Below are 25703 nucleotides of genomic sequence, written 5' to 3'. Positions count from 1 at the left end.
CATGCACACACACTTTCGTTTGGGGGATTGTGTATTATGTTTCTAAGAAAAACATATGAGGTTTTAAGCTTCATATATAAGGTTCCCATTAGTAAAATTCGCATTAATGGGGAACATTGGAGCTTCACCTAGACCCTCCATTGGAGAAAGTATAGATGATCCCAAATATTTATTTTCCCAAGAGAAATGGCATTGGATTGAGACCATGGGTGGAGGATTAGCTATATATATATATATATATAGATGATCGCAAATATTTATTTCCTCAAGAGAAATGGCATTGGATTGAGACCATGGGTGGAGGATTAGCTATATATATATATATATATATATATATATAATGTTGATTTACCCCTTTATATAGATTCTAGATGACCATTAATGGAACGCTAGCCCCTTCCGTTTCGGAGAACATGTTGGGGGGACCTTTTGCATTTTTGGATGTTATTTCATATGATCGATGTTTGAAGGCATTTCATATGGATGTAAAGATATACATCATTAAGATTTATTGAGAACATTAGGAAAATGATATACTATGAATATTAATAATTGAATATGTGCTCAAAAAACTCATATGTGTAGAATTATTTTTCTATAGATTTAGGGTAGAGCTAAGAGATATAAGTGTGTGTGTTTGTCCTACATGGACATTTTTCACTTGATGTACTATTTCAGCTTACTTATTTTTTCCTAGATAGCCCTCTTATAATATAAAGCACTCAAAGTTTTCACTATTAAAAAAATGTGTGTGTGTGTGTGTGTGTGTGTGTGTGTGTGTTGCCTCTGTGCCAACATGGACTTAGGTAGAACAGAATGTGTGTGTAGAGTAGCAGCAAAGCTCCGCTTGTGTACTAGCATAAGGCTAGAAATAATACCTCTTAGAAATCCAACTTGCGAGTTCTACATGCAAGTTCTACATACGATTCCTACATGCAACTCCTACATGCGAGTTCTACATGCAACTCCTACATGTGAGTTCTACATGCAACTCCTACATGCAACTCTTACATGCGAGTTCTACATGCGAGTTCTACATGTAACTCCTACATGCAATTCCTACATGCAACTCCTACATGTGAGTTCTACATGCGAGTTCTACATGCAACTCCTACATGCGAGTTCTACATGCAACTCCTACATGCGAGTTCTACATGCGAGTTCTACATGCAACTCCTACATGCAACTCCTAAATGCAACTTCTATATGCAAGTTCTACATGTAGAGAGAGAATGTCTTACAATTCCTACATGCAGCTCTCCAACTTGTATAAATACCCCATAATGGAATGAAGCCCACACTCTTTGGGGCATTTTGTTGAGTTCTACTTTGGTATTCCAAGCAATTGTCTCAAGTGTCCATGCTTCCTTGCACTCCACATCCATAAGCATGTCCTAACCTTGCAACTCCTCCTCCCCTCTCCTCCAACCTTGCAACCCATCCTCTCCCTCTCCCTCTCCTCCTTCCTCCTCCTCCTCCCTTCTCCTCATCCCTCTTCCTCCTCCTCCTCCCTCCTCCTCCTCCTCCTCTCTCCTCCTCCCTTCTCCTCCTTCCTCCTCCTTCTCCTCCTCCTCTCTCTTCTTTCCCCCATGCTCTTACACCTTCTTCCTCTCCCACTCCTATGCTCCCCCTAAACCCTTAGTTCCTCAACCCTTAATCTCCATGATCTACAAGGGAGACAAGCTCTCCACCATGTACTCTACTCTACACCTTGGAACCTCTTCTAAACTCTAGAAGCTTCTTCTAAACCTTGGAACCTCCTTCTAAACCTTGGAACTCCTTCTAACCCTGGAACCTCTTCTAAACCTTGGAACCTCTTTCTAAACCTTGGAACCTCCTTCTAAACCCTGAACCTCCCTCTGACCCTTAAGCTCCTCCTAAACCTTGAAACCCCCAATGAAGACGAAAGCCTTTATTACCCCAACCATGATGATACACATCCCTTTTATACATGCATGGACTATGTTTTCTTACCATACTTAAGCCTACATCTCTCACCAAAATACGACTCGAGGTCCTAAGCTACACGTATACTACAAACGACAACCCCTATATATTTGTAGGTGACAAAAAGCCTCGGAACCCTACATATTAAGAATACCCTGCTCTTCCGGCAAGTGTAATATCACAACCTGTAAATGTAAATTATATGCCAACAGAAAGAGGCCACCAAGGACCCTAACATTCCAATCCAACCAAAGCGACTTCTTAAAAAGAAAGCACAAGTGCCTCCACCTCTGCCAAGCAATGACCAGCCGAGCTCATCCACATCAACTCCCGAGCCTCAAATAAAGGAAGCTCCATACCCAGATGTAGAGGTGGAGAAGGCTCGTTTTCAGGCACTTCAACAATGGGTACTAAAGGAACAAGCTCAATTCGATGCTAAGAAACAAGCTCAATTTGAGGCTGAGAAACAAGCTCAAGACCCAATCCATGACTTGGCCCCACAAAGTATTGATATTGTACTCAAGCTTGTGTTCCAACAATAGACTCCACAACATAATGTACCACCACATCAACTTGAAGGAGCCGCACTCTCTAGCATCCTAAGTTGCCCTGTATCAATTCCCATAGGAATCCTCCTAGAAATTGTCCCAATCTGTGGGAGAGTTTCAAAGGATGGATTGAACTCGCAAATCCCCCTCCACCTATGAATGACATCAAAGATATCCCTGTGCGGATGGGTGAGAGAGATGACATACGTAACATTATTATGCCTTTGATCCACAAAGCATATAATGAAGTCCAAGCCATAGTAGATGGTGGAGCAGGTGTAGATGTCCTATCAAAGGAGCTCTATGAAGAATGGGGTCTCCCACCAATGCAAAAGGCTAATTTCAACATACGTCTTGCCGATGATTCATGGGCTAAACCCTTGGGATCAGTAAATGGCGTGTCCACAAAGATCGCAGGAGTCGGCTTTTCCCTTCAATTCACAATCTTGGATCTCCCAAAAAAATCCTATCAAATCTTATTGGGATGTATTTGGTTATGGGAAGCATTAGTCCTCCATGACTGGGGAACTAATAGACTGACAATCTAGAATCACGACACCATCTCGACACCATAGTCAGGGTGAATTTGGGGATAGGAACTATAAAACCAATTGTGCCTAGAGCGTTTGATGACACATCTTCAACAACAATCTCAAGCAAATCAGCTCCCTTGCAACAGCATGCCATAGCGCGGGCGATTCACAAAGCAATGTCAATAACTGGATACAAACATTGGTAACCATCGACAATTGCCATTAAATAGACCCCATCTTCTCACAGATAGATCCTAAGGCACTACAGGTAGATCCTCCACTCACACATGAAGAACTAATTGATCTAGAGATGCCATTCTTTATGGCTGACCTTGAGTGGAATAATGAACCTGAAGAAGGTACCCATACCAATGATGACTCAGATTTTCCTTGGGACCTTGAAATAGAGGCTAAGAATGCTAAAATTGAAGATCAAATCTTTGATAATGACTTAGCCATTCTCCATGCCCTAATGGCAGTTGAACTCCCAAAAGTTGAACCTCCAAAGTTGAATAACAGCAGAAGATCCCACAAGAAAGCTGAAGGAGGAAATCGCAGAAAATCCAAGGCTGAACACTTCAATGAATTTGAACAAGTCCAAACAAGGATCGTCGAGTTGTACCTTGCAAAGCTTACTCCCTCAAAATCAGAACCACTACCTCTTGAATGGTCCCCTGAGGGACTGGAAGGAGTATGTACAGCAAATGAACCCTTACTTGGAAACACCTTACCAGTGAAAAAGTTATGCCACAGTTCCCAATGTAAGAAGTTTCAAAAATATAAGCCACATGTGCAGATGAAGCTCAATCAAGAGACTTCAGAAAAAGAAAGTCAAAAAGAGCCTAACAAATTGGTAAATGCAACTATGCCACCCAGTACACATGGCATAGGTCAGGCTAGTTCAACACCATCAGAGGCTGAGATCTTCGAGAAGTGCCAAAATACTTCAAGAATTACACAAGTGGTAGTGTGCCAATAGCAATGCCAATACCACTATGAGAATCTGAAGTTCAAGAAACCGATAGCATTGGAGAAACTCCAATCTATGAGGGACCGGCAAAAACACGCACAATAAACCTCGCCCTTGAAGGCGAGGAAGAAAAACTGGTTTTCATTGGAAAACAATGTCGACAAGAAGATGAAACCAAACTCAAGGCACTCCTAATGGAATACTATGACTGCCTAGCATGGTCATACAAAGAGATGAAAGGAATTTCACCAGACGTGGCAGTACACACGATACCTATAAGGGAAGGTGCTCACTCTAACATATGTGGACCTTATCGCGCAAATGCTAAATATGGCACCATGGTTTATGACGAGCTGGAAAAACTCCTAGATGCCAGAGTCATCTATGAGATAGAGCACACTGATTGGGTTTCACCCATCGTCATTGTGCCTAAACACAACAAGCTTAGAATATGCATAAACTCAAAAAATGTGAATGCCACCACAATTAGGGATCACAATCCCCTACCCTTAACAGAAACAGTGTTGGAAAAAGTGGCAGGCTCCAAAATATATAGCTTCTTGGATGGCTTCAGTGGCTATAACCAACTACAAATTGCTCCTAAAGACCAATCCATGTTCATTGCTTTCAAGTCATTTCTGAATAAGTTTTTACAGGTGTTCTTGGATGATTTGTGCATCCATTCAAATAAAAAAGACCACTTCAAATGTCTTGAAGCAGTACTAATCAAATGCAGGGAGTATGGCATCTCCCTAAATCCAACAAAATGCTAATTCATGGTCATCCACCATGGAGTTTGTTTTGGGACACATCGTCTCTCAACATGGGATTGTAACTGACATGGACAAAATCAAAATCATCATGGAATTGCCTCCTACAAATTCCAAAGGTGTACAGGTCTTTATGGGACATGCCGACTATTATGGACCGAAGAGTGCGACCAAGCCTTTGAGCTTTTAAAGTGGCACCTAATCACAACACCCATCCTTATATATCCCAATTGGGATATTGATTTTCATGTTCGTATTGATGGATCTAAGTATGCAATTGGGAGTGTGCTTTGTCAACCTAGTGAACATAAGAAAGACTAACCATTCTACTTCGCCAGTCGACAACTCAATGATATAGAGATCTCAACTATACCACCATAGAAAGAGAAGCCCTAGCAATGGTGTATAGTGTAAAGAAATTTCGGCACCATCTACTAACAAATGATTTTTTCTTCTACACCGACCATCAAGCATTGCTTTATCTTGTGAACCATCTATGTACAATAGGAAGAAGAACCAGATGGCTCCTCTTGCTTCAAGAATTCAACTTCAACGTAGTGGTCTCCAAAGGTGCCCAACACTACATTGTCGATCACATGTTGAGAGTGCTCTCAACGGAAGCAAGAACGGAAGAAGGAGAGAGAGAGACAGAGAGCCACACAAGTTTGGTGGGTGCAGAACCACCCTAATCTTCTTTTTCATTCATTTATATATGTGTTTGAGTATTGTACATAACTGGGGTTAAGGCACAGTGACCTTTAACCCCCACAACCTCCCACTTAAAGGACAATGTGCCTTTAAGGGAGAACAACCAGTGAGCATACTATCCAATGCCCATCAATACACGACAATACTCAAACCGCTGACTAGGTAGACTCTTCGTCAGCATATCTGCAGGGTTATCATCTGTATGAACCTTGACAAGCTCTATGCGCTTGTCCTCAAGTACCTCCCTGATGAAATGGTACCTGACCTCAATGTGTTTGGTCTTTGCATGAAAGACTGGATTCCGTGCTAGCTGAATAGCACTCATGGAATCACTATGCAATGTCGGTACACCTGTATGAATCCCCAAATCTCCCACTAGCCGATCAAGCCATATAGCCTCCTTGCAACCCTCTGTGGCTGCAACATACTCAGCCTCTGTGGTAGACAAAGCAACGCACTTTTGTGCGCGAGACATCCACGACACTGCACCACCTGCAAAGGTGGACACACAACCAGAAGTGGATCTCCTACTATCCACATGCCCTGCATAGTCTGAATCTGTGTACCCAAGTACACGCATGTCTCCTTTACCAAAGCAAATGCACATCTCCTTGGTACCCTTCATGTACCTCATGATGCACTTAACTGCCTCCCAATGCCTCTTTCCTGGATTAGCCATATACCGGCTAACAACTCCCACTGCAAATGCAATGTCTGGTCTAGTAGCTATCATAGCATACATAAGACTCCCAACTGCTGATGCATAAGGAACCTTGGCCATCATGGCCCTCTCCTCATCTGATTTGGGACTATCTATATGACTCAGTTTCACATATGGAGGCAATGGAGTACTCACTGCCTTCCCCCCCTCCATATTGAAACGCTGTAATACTTTTGTAACATACTCTTTTTGTGAAAGCCAAAGGAGTTTCCTATTCTGATCACGCGTGATGCGCATACCAAGAATATGACCTGCAAATCCCAAATCCTTCATATCAAAGGCCTCATGCAACTTGGCCTTTAATGCATCTAGCTCATAAGTATTCTTGCTAGCCAATAGCATATCATCCACATATAGTGCCGGGATTATCAGGCTACTATCCTTAGCTCTTTTGGTGTAGAGGCAGTGATCAATTTCACTCCTTCTAAAACCTTGGGACCAAATGAAAGCATCAAACTTCTGATACCATTCTCTAGGTGCTTGCTTAAGACCATAGAGACTCTTCTTCAGCTTGCAAACTAAATGCTCTTTGCCCTTTTCTTCAAAGCCTTCCGACTGAACCATGTAAATTTCCTCATGCAAATCCCCATGCAAGAAAGCTGTCTTGACATCCATCTGCATAAGCTCCATATCCTCTATTGCCACTAGTCCAAGCGTGCATCTAAGTGTGGTCATCTTCACAACCGGAGAGAATATCTCATCAAAGTCCACACCCTTCTCTTGCTTGAACCCTTTAGCAACCAAACGGGCCTTGTATCTAGGCACATCATCACCTGTGACCTTCATTTTGTAGACCCATTTACATGGCAATGCTTTCTTTCCATGTGGCAAAGAAACCAAGTCCCAAGTCTTATTCTTCATAAGTGAACTCATCTTTGATTGCATAGCATACTCCCACTTGCGTTGATCCTCACGCATCATAGCCTCTCTGTAGCAAGAAGGCTCCCCGCAATCAGTAAGCATCACATAGTCTACCCCTGGAACAAACCTATCAGGCGGTCTAGACACTCTAGATGATCTTCTCAAGGGCATTTCAGCTTGCTGTCCCACTTGGATATCAGCCACATTTGGCTCATCATTTCCACCAATAGATGATCCATCATCTACCCTTGATTGTATATCTGTGGGAGTACTTGGTTGTACCATTTCTTGCACATTTGGTGCATGGACAGCTTGCTGTCTATCAACATATGCAGGTGGATTCACATCCTGGAAAGTGATTCTCCTCATTTCCACATCCCTCATGGGTGCCTTATGCATCTTCTTCTCATTGAAGACCACATCATGGCTGCGTATGATCTTCTTTGCTTCTGGATCCCAGAGATGATAGCCCATCTCTCCACTTTCACCATAACCCAGAAAGATGCATTTCCTAGACTTAGGATCTAGCTTCTTTCGAAGCTCTTTTGGCACATGTGCATATGCCTCACACCCAAATATACGCAAATGAGAGTAAGAGGGCTTCTTGCCACTCCATGCCTCTTCAGGAATACCACCATCCAAACTCTTACTAGGTGATCTATTGATCACATGCACTGCAGTCTTCATTGCCTCAGCCCAAAAACCACCAGAAAGACTTGCATTGGAAAGCATGCATTGCAACCTTTCTTGAATGGTACGATTCATCTTTTCTGCAACTGGAATTTGCTCTGGAGTACGAGGGGATGTGAGCTCCCTCTTAATCCCACGTGTATCACAGAAATGCTGAAAGTCATGAGAGAGATACTCTCCACCATTGTCAGTCCGTAGGCATTTGAGAGGCATTTAAGCATTCTACCTGATTGATTCTCAACCAAGGCCAGCCATTTCTGAAATACCTGGAACACATCACTCTTCCGAGCTATAGCATAAGCCCACACTTTCCTAGTTGCATCATCAATGAATGTCACATAGTATTCAGCCCCGCCTAATGACCGTGTAGGCATGGGACCACATACGTCTGAATGCACCAAATCAAGCATTTCAAACTCTTTCTTTCCTTTTCTTTTATGGGCTGATTTAGTCTGCCTCCCATAGAGACAGTGCTCACAAAATTCAAAATTAGAGAAACTCAAATGCGGTACATAACCCAAACGGCATAAGAGTTTCATTCCATTCTAGCTCATGTGCCCCAACCTGCAATGCCACAAAGAAGTGCTCGGCTGCTCGGTTATTGCAACAACATGATCAAATACCCCTGATACATGTAAGGGATACAAAGTCCCACACTTGGCACCCCTAGCCAAAAGCATAGAGCCCTTTTGAATTTTCCAACTTTGAAAGCCAAAAGTGGTGTGAAAACCACCATCATCTAGCTGACCCACTGAAATAAGACTCTTGGTCAGCTTAGGCACATGTCTCACATGTTTCAAAACAAATGCAGACCCATTTGCAAAAGAAAACTTTATGTCACCTGCTCCCACTATGTCACATGCATAGTCATTTCCAAGATGCACACAACCTGTCTTTCCACTATCATAAGTGGAGAACCATTCCCTATGGGGAGTAACATGGAATGAAGCACCAGAATCCAAAATCCAATCCTGGGAATATGCATCATCTGAAGTGGTAAGCAACTCTGCAGATAAACTAGACATGAAGAGAACATCATTGTCACTATCACGTGTGACTGCATTGATCTCCTCGATCTTCACTTTTCCTTTGTCCTCCCTTGGACTCTCTTCCTTTTGATTTGCACCCCAATTTGCATTCTTTTTCTTATCCTTTTGCTCTCTTTTCAGCTTGTAGCAATCCTTTTTCATATGGCCCTTCTTGCCACAATGGTAACACTCAATGTTCCGTGCCCTGGATTTGCTACGAGACTTCCCTCTTTCTTGGGACTTCCCCCTGAACTGTGATCTGCCCCTTTGCACATTTAAGGCTGCATCCTGCTTGTTGCCATCCATAGACTTCCGTCTAATCTCCTCGGCCAACAAGCTACCCACAACATCATCAAATTTCAGTACTCCACCAGGTGCAGAGTTACTGACAGCTGTACGGAAGGTATCCCATGAGGATGGCAATGAACATAAGAGAAATATTGCCTTAGTCTCTGCATCAAAATTCATTTTCTGAGCCTGAAGCTGGCTGAAAATAATATTGAATTCATTCAAGTGAGAAGCAATGGAGACCCCTTCCTTCATTTGCAGCTCAAACAACCTCTTCATGAGGTAAACTTTATTAGAGGCAGTTTCCTTTTCATAAGTGGCACACAGTTTCTTCCACAAATCTTCCGTAGTCTGCTCATTTACTACTGTGAAATAAACTGACTCTGCAAGATGAAATCTAATAGTAGACTTTGCTAATGCATCCAACTCATTCCAATCATCCTCAGACATATTTGCAGGCTTAGCTTCAATCCCTGCCAAGGGTTTAATCTGCTTCTTTTGAATAAGCACATCCCTTATCTGTTCTTTCCACAAAGAAAAGTTTGTCCCATCAAACTTTTTAATGCTGAAAAACTCCTTTTCAGACATGGAAGAGGATGCCATGATGCAAATAAAGCAAAATCCCAAATGCTAGTGCCTGCAAGAGAGAATCACACCAAATACCAAGTGCAGCCAAATATGTATGCCACAATAGAGTGAAATATCACCAAAACTCAAAGCTCAAAGCATCAAAAGATGCATCTGACTCATGTGCATATACTATGCATCCATATGAGCAAATCTGGCCCAAAAGAAAATGCCAATAAGTGCCAAATGACTCAAGCATAGACACTGTCCACTGGCATATGCATCAATAATGTCTCATCCAAGAGAGCATAGCACTATCAGTGCATCTCCTGCAATGTGTCAAAGCTGTCCCTCAGCTTAAAATAGCATCCATGTGCAAAGCGTCCATAAAAAATAGCATCCCACAAGGCAATTTGGGCCTATCAGCGCATCCAACAAGGACCACAATGCATCCAAATGGCCTATAAATCATCCACTGCAACCCAATGCATACCACGAATGAGCGCACACTGCTCAAACTGCAACCAGAGTGATCTGCATAAGGTATGCTCAAGAAATCATAGTCCTACGGTAATGAGCGCTACTGAAAATAGAACCTGAGATGCTTCAAAACATGGGCGCCATTGCATAATCGGACTCAGCAAGAAAATCTGCAAATATCTCTCTTCTGCCAGAACTCCAAAATCCCAACCGATGAGTGAGAAATGGGAGTCAACACTTATCCACTGCCATGTGGCATAAATCTAAGGTTTCAAAACCTTAGTATGAAAAATGCATAACAGAGAGACGAAATCGAATACACAGAGATTTATAACTCTGAAAATCCTCCACCGAATCACGCAAGAACTGATAGGTAGGGGTTTTTGGGCATCCGGAACGCAATGGGACAGACGGCGGTTTTGGAAACCGTGGCCTCAATCACTGGGTCCAACACACGGACTGAAAAACGTTTTTGGAAACAGAGCTATCTGTAAACTCCACCGGAGTGCGAATGATGAGAAACATAGAAGTTTTAGGACCTCCTGAGTCCACCGGAACTGACAGATCTACAAATGGTTGCTCCAAACTTGAGTTCCAACACCCGGGCAAAAAACGCAGGAACTGATACAGTGAGTCAGAAATCCATTGAAATGATCCCAGATTCAAGAATAAAGGTGTTTCCAAGCTCCTGAAGTAATGTGGACACACCAAAAGCAAGCAATAGTTGCCTCTACAAGTTAATACGGAGTCTCTGTCATCGAACGGAACAGGGAAAAGCTCAAAAAATGACTTTTTCTTTGAAAGCTCTTAACAGGCTCTCAAAACCACTTCGTAAAGCCAAAGTGACTTTTCCAAAGGTTCCTCCAAGGCTCTGCACACTTGGATGCAAGTAAAGTCACCCACAAAGCTTCCCACAGAGCTTCTCCTTCCTCCCACAGAGCTGCTGAGCTTCAAAGCATTCACGCACGCTCAGCTAGATCACCCGGGCTCTGACAGTTGAGAGTGCTCTCAACGGAAGCAAGAACGGAAGAAGGAGAGAGAGAGACAGAGAGCCACACAAGTTTGGTGGGTGCAGAACCACCCTAATCTTCTTTTTCATTCATTTATATATGTGTTTGAGTATTGTACATAACTGGGGTTAAGGCACAGTGACCTTTAACCCCCACACATGTCTTGTGTCAAGTCGGGAGAAGAAGCCACTGGAGTAGAAGATGACTTACTAGATGCCACAATATTTCAAATAGATGTTGTTCTAGAGTGGTGTGGAGATATCATTGGGTACTTAATGGCAGGAAGACCACCCCGTGAAATGAAAGTAGTAGATGCGAGAAAATTGATTCTGAAGGATGCACCCTATCAACTCATTGCAAGACAATTGTACAAGATGGGCAAGGACCAGATATTAAGAAGATGTGTAATGCCGAGGTAATGCCTCATGAGATCATGCCAATTCTGAGTGAAGTCCATGAAGGCATTGTAGGAGGACACTTCCAAGGGGAAGCCACAATAAGAAAAGTTCTCCTCACAGGCTACTAGTGGCCAACACTGTGGGTAGATGCCTATGAATATGTAAAAGGCATGAGATCACACCAATCCTGAGTGAAGTCCATGAAGGCATTGCAGGAGGACACTTCCAAGGGGAAGCCACAATAAGAAAAGTTCTCCTCACAGGCCAACACTGTGGGTAGATGCCTATGAATATGTAAAAGGCTATGATGTATGCCAATGGACTACTAAACCATAACACAAAGACTTCAATCCCCTAACAATAGTTGTTGCACAAAAACCATTTTAAAAAATGGGGGATCTACTTAGTGGGTCCCATCCATCCAATAGCAAAAGGAGCACAAGCATGCTACATTGAAGCTAAAGCAGTCAGAAAGGAAGATGCCAAAAGCACAGCAAGATTCTTATACAAAAATGTGATCACCCGATTTGGATGCCCCATTGAAATTGTGTCGGATAGAGGCACACATTTTGTCAATGAGGTAATCCAAGAACTCTTGTCTAGCTTCATGGTAATCCATAGAAAAAGCACACCATACTACCCCCAGGGGAATGGATAGGCCGAATCCACCAACAAAATAATATGCATTATCCTCACCAAGGTAGTAGAACTATAGCGTTCTGATTGGGGAAAAAAACTGAATGCAACCTTATGGGCATACAAAACCACACTCAAGGTCAGTACAGGGAACACACCTTTTGAATTGGTGTATGGCCTTGAAGCTTTGGTACCACTAGAATTTGTAATACCAAGTCTATGCATAGCAGTATAGAAATGCATGGGAGACCATGAATCCTTGAAAGAAAGACTCTATCAATTGAAGAAGCATACAGAGACAAGACTAGTCGCCTACCATGCCATGACAACAGAAAAACGCAGAAGAAAGGCATGGTTTGACAGAAATCTAGATGCCACAGAAAAATAGGAGAAAGGCATCAATCAATTTTAACCTAGGGCTCAGAAGTGATGCCTGAGTTCTAGCTGCCCTATGAAAATCCCAGCAACAAAAAAAGCATATAGTTAGTCCCTACCTATCACAACTATTCACTAGCTTGGCCAAGGAAGAATATGCAAGAGAATTGGACAGATAGACTACGATAGAAATCAAAGACCAATTCCAGGCAATTGCCATAGAGGTCAAGGCACTTCGAGCAGAGATAGATGAGGAGGAGGTAGAAGAAGTGCGCATGAACCAAGCTCTCCAAGCTCAAGAGAAGGTAGTGAGGGATGTGACCTCCAACCTCCACCAAAGTCAAACACAACTGATAGCAGCAGTACAAGCAACGGCAATCCTACAGACCTATTATAACTCCTTGACATCCACACATATGAGAGGAGTCCTGGATAATGGAGGATGACCAATATTTGCAAGCAATTGTTGTAGCCAAACCAATTTCGAGCTGCTAGAGAAGTTGCTACATACTCAGATTTTGTGATAGAAATAGCAACACAACGTTGCTTCTTACTTGCCAAAGAGACCAAGCAACCATTGATAAAGAAGAAATTACCACTTGTAGAATGCATAGAGAAGTGAGAGCTTGCCCAATCTACATCTATATATCCCAAAAGATCAAGAGACATCACAGAAGATGATTATGTCTTACGTCGATAAATTAATCTAAAATCAAAAGTGCCTTTCAAATACTTTAGAACACGTTTTGCTCTGCAAACCAATGTTGCATTGACGGAGCAGCCAGATATTGACCTAGAAAATTGGTAGTAAAAGGAATATCTAGTCGAGTGTTCAAATCAACAAACTATAGGCAACCAACAAGATTGGCATAGGGTTGATGTGAAACCTCAATGTCATGAGTCAATGGAGTATTTTTGATAGAGCTCACAAGACAAGGATTAGTCGCAGAGTGAGCATTCGTCAAGCCAAACTTTTGAACTGCATCTTGAATGAATTTTGTTTGTCGAAGTAGCATAATTCCCTTGTGACGAAATCGTTGAACTTGAATACCAAGACATGAATGAATGTCACCAAGATCAACCATATCAAATGCTGAGGATAAGATTTTCTTGACATGTTGCAAGAAATCGAGATTGTTGGAAACAAGTATGGTGTCATCCACATAAAGAGCAAGAATGACAAAAAGAGCACCATCATGTTTGGCATATAAGTTGCGGTCAGAGAAACAAGAGTTGAAACCTTGAGATGTTAGAAACTGATCAATTTTCATGTACCAAGAGCGGGAAGCTTGTTTTAGACCATAAAGAGAACGATGAAGGCGACAAACAAGATGGTCTTGACCAGGAAGTATGAACCCTTCTGGTTGCTCCATATAAATCTCCTCTTTAAGATCTCCATTAAGAAAAGCAGTTTTCGCATCCATTTGATGAATCTCCAAATCAAATTGAGTAGCAAAAGCCAAGAGCACCCAAATACTTGTGCTACGAACAACGGGTGAAAAAGTATCATGATAATCAACTCCTGCAATTTGTGAGTATCCTTTTACAACCAGACGAGCTTTAAACTTGTCAAAAGAACCATCAGCTTTGGTTTTGGTTTTATAAACCCACTTACATTTGATAGGAGTACGACTAGGAGGTAGTTTAGTAAGAACCCATGTACCTTTAGAGATCAAAGAATCATATTCAGCTTCCATTGCCTCTTGCCATTGACTCTTTTCTGTAGAAGAGATAGCTTCTGTATAAGTAGTAGGGTCTTCATGAGAAACCATTTCATGATCAATGATTTCAAAGTCATCAACACAATCATGAGTAGAACCATGTTCAAAATCAATAGGCAGATCAACATAAATATCAACACTATCATCAGAGGCCTGTGTATGTGCAGGATGCAAATCAAGATTGTCAACACATTGCTCTGCAGATGGAGTAGCAGTGATGCCATTAGATGAAGGAGTAGTAATGACATCAGAAGTGGAATCATTATCAAATAGAAAAGGAAAGGCAGAAAGTAAGGACTCAGTGTCCTCTGCATCCTCGGTAGACCATGTCCCTCCCATTATTAGCTCATTGAATATGGCATCACAATTGATTATCACCTTCTTAGAAGAGGGATCATAGAAGTTATAACCTTTAGAATTAGGAGAATATCGAATGAGTATGACCTTTTTGCCAGGAAGATCTAGCTTTTTCCGTGTCTCTTTTGGTACATGAATATAAGCAATGCACCCAAAAGTTTGAAAATGTGATACAGAAGGAGTCTCCCCCCTATCCAAGCTGTGATTGGTATCTAACCAAAAGGTGCAGTTGTAGGAAGATGATTTTGCACAAAGATGGCTGTTAGAAGTGCTTGTTCACACTGATGTATGTGGACCTTTTCCTCCATCCAAGTCTTTCTAGAGGTATTTCATCACTTTCATTAACGATTGGTCAAGATATACAACTGCATTTCTCTTACGACATAAGTCAAAGGCCTTATCAGTATTCAAGCTGTGGGGTTAAAGGTCACTGTGCCTTAACCCCAGTTATGTACAATACTCAAACACATATATAAATGAATGAAAAAGAAGATTAGGGTGGTTCTGCACCCACCAAACTTGTGTGGCTCTCTATCTCTCTCTCTCCCTCTTCCGTTCTTGCTTCCGTTGAGAGCACTCTCAACTGGTATCAGAGCCCGAGTGATCTAGCTGAGCGTGCGTGAATGCTTGGAAGCTCAGTAGCTCTGTGGGAGGAAGGAGAAGCTTTGTGGGAAGCTTTGTGGGTGACTTTACTTGCATCCGAGTGTGCAGAGACCTTGGAGAAACCTTTAGAAAAGTCACTTAGGCTTTGCGAAGTGGTTTTGAGAGCCTGTTAAGAGCTTTCAAAGAAAAAGTCGTTTTTTGAGCTTTTCCCTGTTCCGTTCGATGACAGAGACTCCATATTGACTTGTAGAGGCAACTATTGCTTGCTTTTGGTGTCCACATTACTTCAGGAGCTTGGAAACACCTTCATTCTTGAATCTGGGATCATTTCAGTGGATTTCTGACTCACTGTGTCAGTTCCTGCGTTTTTTGCCCGGGTGTTGGAACTCAAGTTTGGAGCAACCATTTGCAGATCTGTCAGTTCCGGTGGACTCAGGAGGTCCTAAAACTTCTATGTTGCTCATCATTCGCACTCCGGTGGAGTTTACAGATAGCTCTGTTTCCAAAAACGTTTTTCAGTCCGTGTGTTGGACCCAGTGATTGAGACCACGGTTTCCAAAACCGTATGTCCCATTGCGTTCCGGACGCCCAAAAACCCCTACCTATCAGTTCTTGCGCGATTTGGTGGAGGATTTTCAGAGTTATAAATCTCTGTGTATTCGATTTCGTCTCTCTGTTATGCATTTTTCATGCTAAGGTTTTGAAACCTTAGATTTATGCCACATGGCAGTGGATAAGTGTTGACTCCCATTTCTCATTCATCGGTTGGGATTTTGGAGTTCTGGCAGAAGAGAGATATTTGCAGATTTTCTTGCTGAGTCCGATTATGCAATGGCGCCCATGTTTTGAAGCATCTCAGGTTCTATTTTCAGTAGCGCTCATTACCGTGGGACTATGATTTCTTGAGCATACCTTATGCAGATCACTCTGGTTGCATTTTGAGCAATGTGCGCTCATTCGTGGTATGCATTGGGTTGCAGTGGATGATTTATAGGCCATTTGGATGCATTGCGGTCCTTGTTGGATGCGCTGATAGGCCCAAATTGCCTTGTGGGATGCTATTTTTATGGACGCTTTGCACATGGATGTTATTTTATGCTGAGGGACAGCTTTGACACATTGCAGGTGACGCATTGATAGTGCTATGCTCTCTTGGATGAGACATTATTGATGCATATGCCAGTGGACAGTGTTTATGCTTGAGTCATTTGGCACTTATTGGCATTTTCTTTTGGGCCAGATTTGCTCATATGGATGCATAGTATATGCACATGAGTCAGATGCATCTTTTGATGCTTTGAGCTTTCAATTTTGGTGATATTTCACTCTATTGTGGCATACACATTTGGGTGCACCTGGTATTTGGTGTGATTCTCTCTTGCAGGCACTAGCATTTGGGATTTTGCTTTATTTGCATCATGGCATCCTCTTCCATGCCTGAAAAGGAGTTTTTCAGCATTAAAAAGTTTGATGGGACAAACTTTTCTTTGTGGAAAGAACAGATAAGGGATGTGCTTATTCAAAAGAAGCAGATTAAACCCTTGGCAGGGATTGAAGCTAAGCCTGCAAATATGTCTGAGGATGATTGGAATGAGTTGGATGCATTAGCAAAGTCTACTATTAGACTTCATCTTGCAGAGTCAGTTTATTTCACAGTAGTAAATGAGCAGACTACGGAAGATTTGTGGAAGAAATTGTGTGCCACTTATGAAAAGGAAACTGCCTCTAATAAAGTTTACCTCATGAAGAGGTTGTTTGAGCTGCAGATGAAGGAAGGGGTCTCCATTGCTTCTCACTTGAATGAATTCAATATTATTTTCAGCCAGCTTCAGGCTCAGAAAATGAATTTTGATGCGGAGACTAAGGCAATATTTCTCTTATGTTCATTGCCATCCTCATGGGATACCTTCCGTACAGCTGTCAGTAACTCTGCACCTGGTGGAGTACTGAAATTTGATGATGTTGTGGGTAGCTTGTTGGCCGAGGAGATTAGATGGAAGTCTATGGATGGCAACAAGTAGGATGCAACCTTAAATGTGCAAAGGGGCAGATCACAGTTCAGGGGGAAGTCCCAAGAAAGAGGGAAGTCTCGTAGCAAATCCAGGGCACGGAACATTGAGTGTTACCATTGTGGCAAGAAGGGCCATATGAAAAAGGATTGCTACAAGCTGAAAAGAGAGCAAAAGGATAAGAAAAACAATGCAAATTGGGGTGCAAATCAAAAGGAAGAGAGTCCAAGGGAGGACAAAGGAAAAGTGAAGATCGAGGAGATCAATGCAGTCACACGTGATAGTGACAATGATGTTCTCTTCATGTCTAGTTTATCTGCAGAGTTGCTTACCACTTCAGATGATGCATATTCTCAGGATTGGATTTTGGATTCTGGTGCTTCATTCCATGTTACTCCCCATAGGGAATGGTTCTCCACTTATGATAGTGGAAAGACAGGTTGTGTGCATCTTGGAAATGACTATGCATGTGACATAGTGGGAGCAGGTGACATAAAGTTTTCTTTTGCAAATGGGTCTGCATTTGTTTTGAAACATGTGAGACATGTGCCTAAGCTGACCAAGAGTCTTATTTCAGTGGGTCAGCTAGATGATGCTGGTTTTCAAACCACTTTTGGCTTTCAGAGTTGGAAAATTCAAAAGGGCTCTATGCTTTTGGCCAGGGGTGCCAAGTGTGGGACTTTGTATCCCTTACATGTATCAGGGGTATTTGATCATGTTGTTGCAATAACCAAGCAGCCAAGCACTTCTCTATGGCATTGCAGGTTGGGGCACATGAGCCAGAATGGAATGAAACTCTTATGCCGTTTGGGTTATGTACCGCATTTGAGTTTCTCTGATTTTAAATTTTGTGAGCACTGTCTCTATGGGAAGCAGACTAAATCAGCCCATAAAAGAAAAGGAAAGAAAGAGTTTGAAATGCTTGATTTGGTGCATTCAGACGTATGTGGTCCCATGCCTACACGGTCATTAGGCGGGGCTGAATACTATGTGACATTCATTGATGATGCAACTAGGAAAGTGTGGGCTTATGCTATAGCTCTGAAGAGTGATGTGTTCCAGGTATTTCAGAAATGGCTCGCCTTGGTTGAGAATCAGTCAGGTAGAACGCTTAAATGCCTACGGACTGATAATGGTGGAGAGTATCTCTCTCATGACTTTCAGCATTTCTGTGATACACGTGGGATTAAGAGGGAGCTCACATCCCCTCGTACTCCAGAGCAAAATCCAGTTGCAGAAAAGATGAACCATACCATTCAAGAAAGGTTGCAATGCATGCTTTCCAATGCAAGTCTTTCTGGTGGTTTTTGGGCTGAGGCAATGAAGACTGCAGTGCATGTGATCAATAGATCACCTAGTACGAGTTTGGATGGTGGTATTCCTGAAGAGGCATGGAGTGGCAAGAAGCCCTCTTACTCTCATTTGCGTATATTTGGGTGTGAGGCATATGCACATGTGCCAAAAGAGCTTCGAAAGAAGCTAGATCCTAAGTCTAGGAAATGCATCTTTCTAGGTTATGGTGAAAGTGGAGAGATGGGCTATCGTCTCTGGGATCCAGAAGCAAAGAAGATCATACGCAGCCATGATGTGGTCTTCAATGAGAAGAAGATGCGTAAGGCACCCATGAGGGATGTGGAAATGAGGAGAATCACTTTCCAGGATGTGAATCCACCTGCATATGTTGATAGACAGCAAGCTGTCCATGCACCAAATGTGCAAGAAATGGTACAACCAAGTACTCCCACAGGTATACAATCAAGGGTAGATGATGGATCATCTATTGGTGGAAATGATGAGCCAAATGTGGCTGATATGCAAGTGGGACAGCAAGCTGAAATGCCCTTGAGAAGATCATCTAGAGTGTCTAGACTGCCTGATAGGTTTGTTCCAGGGGTAGACTATGTGATGCTTACTGATTGCGGGGAGCCTTCTTGCTACAGAGAGGCTATGATGCGTGAGGATCAACGCAAGTGGGAGTATGCTATGCAATCACAGATGAGTTCACTTATGAAGAATAAGACTTGGGACTTGGTTTCTTTGCCACATGGAAAGAAAGCATTGCCATGTAAATGGGTCTACAAAATGAAGGTCACAGGTGATGATGTGCCTAGATACGAGGCCCGTTTGGTTGCTAAAGGGTTCAAGCAAGAGAAGGGTGTGGACTTTGATGAGATATTCTCTCCGGTTGTGAAGATGACCACACTTAGATGCATGCTTGGACTAGTGGCATCAGAGGATATGGAGCTTATGCAGATGGATGTCAAGACAGCTTTCTTGCATGGGGATTTGCATGAGGAAATTTACATGGTGCAGCCGGAAGGCTTTGAAGAAAAGGGCAAAGAGCATTTAGTTTGCAAGATGAAGAAGCGTCTCTATGGTCTTAAGCAAGCACCTAGAGAATGGTATCAGAAGTTTGATGCTTTCATTCGGTCCCAGGGTTTTAGAAGGAGTGAAATTGATCACTGCCTCTACACTAAAAGGGCTAAGGATAATAGCCTAATAATCCTGGCACTATATGTGGATGATATGCTATTGGCTAGCAAGAATACTTATGAGCTAGATGCATTAAAGGCCAAGTTGCATGAGGCCTTTGATATGAAGGATTTGGGACTTGCAGGTCATATTCTTGGTATGCGCATCACGCGTGATCGGAGTAGGAAACTCCTTTGGCTTTCACAAAAAGAGTATGTTACAAAAGTATTGCAGCGTTTCAATATGGAGGGGGGGAAGGCAGTGAGTACTCCATTGCCTCCATATGTGAAACTGAGTCATACAGATAGTCCCAAATCAGATGAGGAGAGGGCCATGATGGCCAAGGTTCCTTATGCATCAGCAGTTGGGAGTCTTATGTATGCTATGATAGCTACTAGACCAGACATTGCATTTGCAGTGGGAGTTGTTAGCCGGTATATGGCTAATCCAGGAAAGAGGCATTGGGAGGCAGTTAAGTGCATCATGAGGTACATGAAGGGTACCAAGGAGATGTGCATTTGCTTTGGTAAAGGAGACATGCGTGTACTTGGGTACACAGATTCAGACTATGCAGGGCATGTGGATAGTAGGAGATCCACTTCCGGTTATGTGTTCACCTTTGCAGGTGGTGCAGTGTCGTGGATGTCTCGCGCACAGAAGTGCATTGCTTTGTCTACCACAGAGGCTGAGTATGTTGCAGCCACAGAGGGTTGCAAGGAGGCTATATGGCTTGATCGGCTAGTGGGAGATTTGGGGATTCATACAGGTGTACCGACATTGCATAGTGATTCCATGAGTGCTATTCAGCTAGCACGGAATCCGGTCTTTCATGCAAAGACCAAACACATTGAGGTCAGGTACCATTTCATCAGGGAGGTACTTGAGGACAAGCGCATAGAGCTTGTCAAGGTTCATACAGATGATAACCCTGCAGATATGCTGACGAAGAGTCTACCTAGTCAGCGGTTTGAGTATTGTCGTGTATTGATGGGCATTGGATAGTATGCTCACTGGTTGTTCTCCCTTAAATGCACATTGTCCTTTAAGTGGGAGGTTGTGGGGTTAAAGGTCACTATGCCTTAACCCCAGTTATGTAAATACTCAAACACATATATAAATGAATGAAAAAGAAGATTAGGGTGGTTCTGCACCCACCAAACTTGTGTGGCTCTCTATCTCTCTCTCTCCCTCTTCCGTTCTTGCTTCCGTTGAGAGCACTCTCACAAGCAATATAAAATTGCTACGAAACTTCATACTGGTTTTCGGGATCAAGACCCTTCGTAGTGACAATGGTGGAGAATATATTTCTAATCTTTTTAATGATTATTGCATTGAGTGTGACATTCATCGTGAATATATTGTTCCATACTCTTCTCAACAAAATGTTACATGTAGAGAGTAAGAATCGCACTTCTCTTGATGCCATGCGATGTATGCTCCTTCATTCTAGATTATGAATGGGTTGAAGTAGATGCATGAAAGGGTTTTCGATGATGCTTGCCAAGAGCACAATATTCATAGAGGCCCATGTGAGGACGAGTTGGGAGATTCATACCATCCATAAGATCATAACGATTTATAGCAAGTAGCTTGGCTAAATCCGAATGAACAAAATGATGATGCCATATCTTGTAGTCCAGATCACCAGGGGCTATAACCACATTAGCAATATCATCATTTAAGGAAAGTTGAAAGAGGTTACCATTTCGAGGAGCAACTACTATGGTTTGTCCATCTTTTTCAATTCGACACTGTGTGTGGTCAAAGCCAATGAAGAGACCAAGATCAACAAGTCGTGCAACAAAAAGAAGATTTCTTTGAAGATCTGGAACATGGAGAACGCCTCGCAAGACTCTTGTTGAAGAAAGAGTGCCAAGATATAAATCACCATCACCCATGACTTGACAAGTAGTGTCATCAGCAAAAGATAAACCGATTTCTTGTGAGGAAGAGCATGATAATTATGTAACCATTGAGATTGATATGTCATATTACCAATAGCACTAGAATCAACAATAAAAGTGGAACCATCTCAAACATGAAGTATCCTTTTTGGAGAGACATCAAAACAGATATGATTTGCCTCTTGATGCATATGGGCATCTTGTTGTTGAGCAGCATATGCTTGAGTACATTCGCGATCATAACACCTCTTGTAACACCAAAAGGATGGATGATTTCCACCACAATATTTGCAAGGAGAATTATTGGATAAGTGGGGTTGCTTAGTGGTGGCACCATGTTCCTCATCATATTGCCGAGCCCAACAATCAGAGATAACATGACCATGCTTATCACAATTAGAACAATGTTTCTTAGGATATTTGAGACAAGAAGAATTACCACCTCTGTACGGATGACCACCATGTCCATAACCACCACGTCCATATTTGGAGAAAGGACGCTTGCGAGCAACACAACTGTCTCTCAATCTAGATCATCCGTTGTTATCATGACAAATTCATGAGGGTCTTTATAACGCTTGCGTTGTTGAGCATACTCAATCAAAGAAATACATGTTTGATCAAAATCATTCTCGTTTTTGTTAGAAAGGATGGTAACAATACTATCATATAATGGATCCTGGATTGTGTCGAGAAGATAGGTCACCAATTGATTTCGTGGAACAGGTGCACCACCAGTAGCAAGTTGATTGATGATATTCTTGAATGACTCAATATGAGTTGTCATAGGAGCTGCAACTTTGTACGAAGTGCTCAAAAGATTTCGAAGATAAAGAATCTCTGTGACAAATCTCTTCTCAAAAGTAGCAACGAGATATTCCCATATTGCATAAGAAGAAGGAAGGGCAAATACATCCAGCATAAGAGAATCATGTAGAGTAGATAAAATATACGGATGAGTTGCTTTATCACACGAGAATGCCAATCAGCAAAGTTAGATCTCCATTGCTCAAAGAGAGGGCCTTGAGTCACAAGAGCATGATTTGCAATTGCATCAATAGGTTGGGATGGACAAACAAGATCACCAAGAACAATATCTGAAGATTATCACCTTCGAGTATCAATAACATCTTCACTTTCCAACTACGAAAACCTTGTCCTTAAAACAGAGGAACAGATCATTGGCCAAAAGGAAAGCCGTTGACAATTATAGACATTGCCATCATACTTCGGGAGAATACGTTTGTCAGAGCTCACATCAATGATCGAGAATACAATGGTTGCTCTAAAAATATAAAACTCGAGATATGCTAAAAAATGATAGAATGTGAGATGGGAGTATACTAGAAATAGCATACATGCAAAGAAAGCGCTTTGAGCTTGTTGATCATGAAACCATGATATTTTGGAGAAAAGTAGAGCTTGTCGATCACAAAATGAGATATTTTTGGCAAAAATCACTATGATCATGCCAATCATGAAACCAATACGTTTATCACGAAGCCACAAGGTTCTTGGCGAAAAGCAGTACGAGCGTGTCGATCACAAAACCAAGAAAAAAGTAGTCAGCACAAAAATTGACGTAACTTTTTGCTCCGAAGTCCAATTAGGGCATTTAAGTGCTCAAAACACAGAGCACAACGAGATCTACGATCCATTTGTTGTTGATAACTTTCTCCAATTTGCACCAGAAGACCTCCAAAAAACCACATCAAGTTAGACATGTCAAAATTGACAAGAGAAAATAAGCAATGAGATACTGAAACTGCTATGTAATCAGATCAACAACTAATACTTCCTGTCTTTCTTCATTATAGTGAGCATACAATAGCAAGATCTTTGTAGCTCTGATACCATGTTGAGAGAGAAGAAGAAGAGACAATAGACACACCAAATAGACTCCCAAAGATTGATTCATATTGATCACTAGTTACACATATATAGGTGAGACCTAGTTCAGGTTAGGGCAAGCTATATATAGCTCTAACAACTTAATTGTCTATGGTATATCAGAATCTCAGCAGATGACATCTTGTTCATGTATTGTGTAAGGGAAGACAATTGTCCAAGTCCCCTTTCGGACCTTCAGAGAAAACTATCATCTTCAATATAGAGCTACATTATAAAAAAAGAAGCAATGAGAAATATATACAAGTCATGATAAAAAAAGATCTAGGAGAGAAAATAGTGACATAGTATAAAAAAAGAAGCAATGAGAAATATATACAAGTCATGATAAAAAAGATCTAGGAGAGAAAATAGTGACATAGTATAAAAAAAGAAGCAATGAGAAATATATACAAGTCATGATAAAAAAGATCTAGGAGAGAAAATAGTGACATAGTATAAAAAAAGAAGCAATGAGAAATATATACAAGTCATGATAGAAAAGATCTAGCAGAGAAAATAATGAGATAGCATACCTTCATATTCTCATCATCCTCCAAAATTTTATTGGTCCAAAGATCAGTGCTTCTTTCCATGCTACTTTGTGTTTTCCTTTGCTCCTTCACCTTTGGTTGAATATCCTTCTGCTCCTCCAACTTTTGTGTTTTGATCTTGTTAAAGATCTCATCATCCATATCCTCCTCATCCATAGTTTTCTTAAAGCACATCGAGAGTGCCTCCTTGGGATCAAATGTATCTTCTAGTACCATTAATTCATCGTCTTCAATTCCAAAATCCTTATCTATGCTACATGTTTGAGCAATTAAGGCCAAGGTATAATCTTCTCTGAGGTCAAAGATGACGCATATATCTGAGAGCAGATAATACTCTCGACCCTGAATGAAGGAAGGAAGGATAGGTATAGGCACTAGACTACATGTCTCAAAATCTAGTCCTTCAGTAGACATAGCTCCATTTACTATTTGTGACTTTAAGGCTACAAGATCCAAGGCTGCAGCCTCCTTGCTCTCTTCCTCAAGAGTAATATCCTCCTCATCTAGTTCTTGTGCCTCTTCTATATTTTTTCATTTGTCTTAAACATTAGGTTATTCCCCAGGATCTTCCATGGCCTCTTTTGGAGGAGTTTTTGAATGCTTACAAGTCGGCGGAAGATTCGAAGTAGCTTGTGAGGAGATTTCAGATGCTAGTTCTGGTCACGAATGGCATACGGATTTGAAGGACCTGCTTCTTTTCATGAAGCCAATGCAAAAGTAGGCACTTTGGAGGACATATAATCTCCTGATGGTGTAATAGACAAGTGACGAAAATATACCTCCACAGAGACTTATGTGTTTTCTAAAGTTGTAATAGATAAGAAATGGAAATACACTTCCACAAAGACTTTTCAGTTCTCTAAAGTAATAGAGAAGGGATCAAATATATTTCCCTCTCTCTTACATAGACTCTCTCTCTCTCTCTCTCTCTCTCTCTCTCTCTCTTTCTCTTTCAGAACAAGAGCTGTTTTAGCGAGGGCAAGCATTGGAAAACTACTTGTCCTTACTAAAAGTAGTTAGTGTATACATTAAGCGAGGGCAAGGATTGGAACCTCTCTCTCTCTCTCTCAAAAATAACATATACTACCTATCCTCATAGGTGCACAAATCGATCTACAATGCATTACCCTACGAGGCCTAAACATGAGGAAAATGTCACATGTGAACTCCAAAACATTTCATCAACCTTTTCAGTAACAACTAATCCAAACCATTTTTTGGTGCATGGTTCATAGAGTTGTGCAAAATACTATCAAAAGATTATCTATTGTGTTTTATTTTAGACCTATTTTGTTCTACTATTGTGTTCCATCTCTTCTACTCAATGCACAAGCAGCCCAAAAAAAAAAACAAAGTCAATGTGTAAAAAACCAACAATATTGTCATCCTCCAATTTCATTGCTCTTCTTTTCTAAAGACAACCATCCACACAATAACTATGAACTTATCTTAGTCTACATGATCATAAGGTCAATCAACATGAATAGGAGCATTACTCCCACATTCCTGTAAGATAGCAGAGTCTACAACTCAACACATGGATATCCTTAAAGAAAAAATACGATGGCAATCCACTATTTCAACCAAAATTTTTGGGCTTCTTATATTTGATTATGGGTTCTACATGTTTGGGCACAAAGGAGGCAAGTGTTTTAATCATGGTGCA

This window comes from Dipteris shenzhenensis, chromosome 27 (genome assembly GCF_047967505.1).
Source record: "Dipteris shenzhenensis isolate YYH24624 ecotype China chromosome 27, Dip_SZ_1.0, whole genome shotgun sequence".
In the NCBI taxonomy this organism is placed as follows: Eukaryota; Viridiplantae; Streptophyta; class Polypodiopsida; order Gleicheniales; family Dipteridaceae; genus Dipteris; species Dipteris shenzhenensis.
This window is presented reverse-complemented; position numbering follows the sequence as displayed.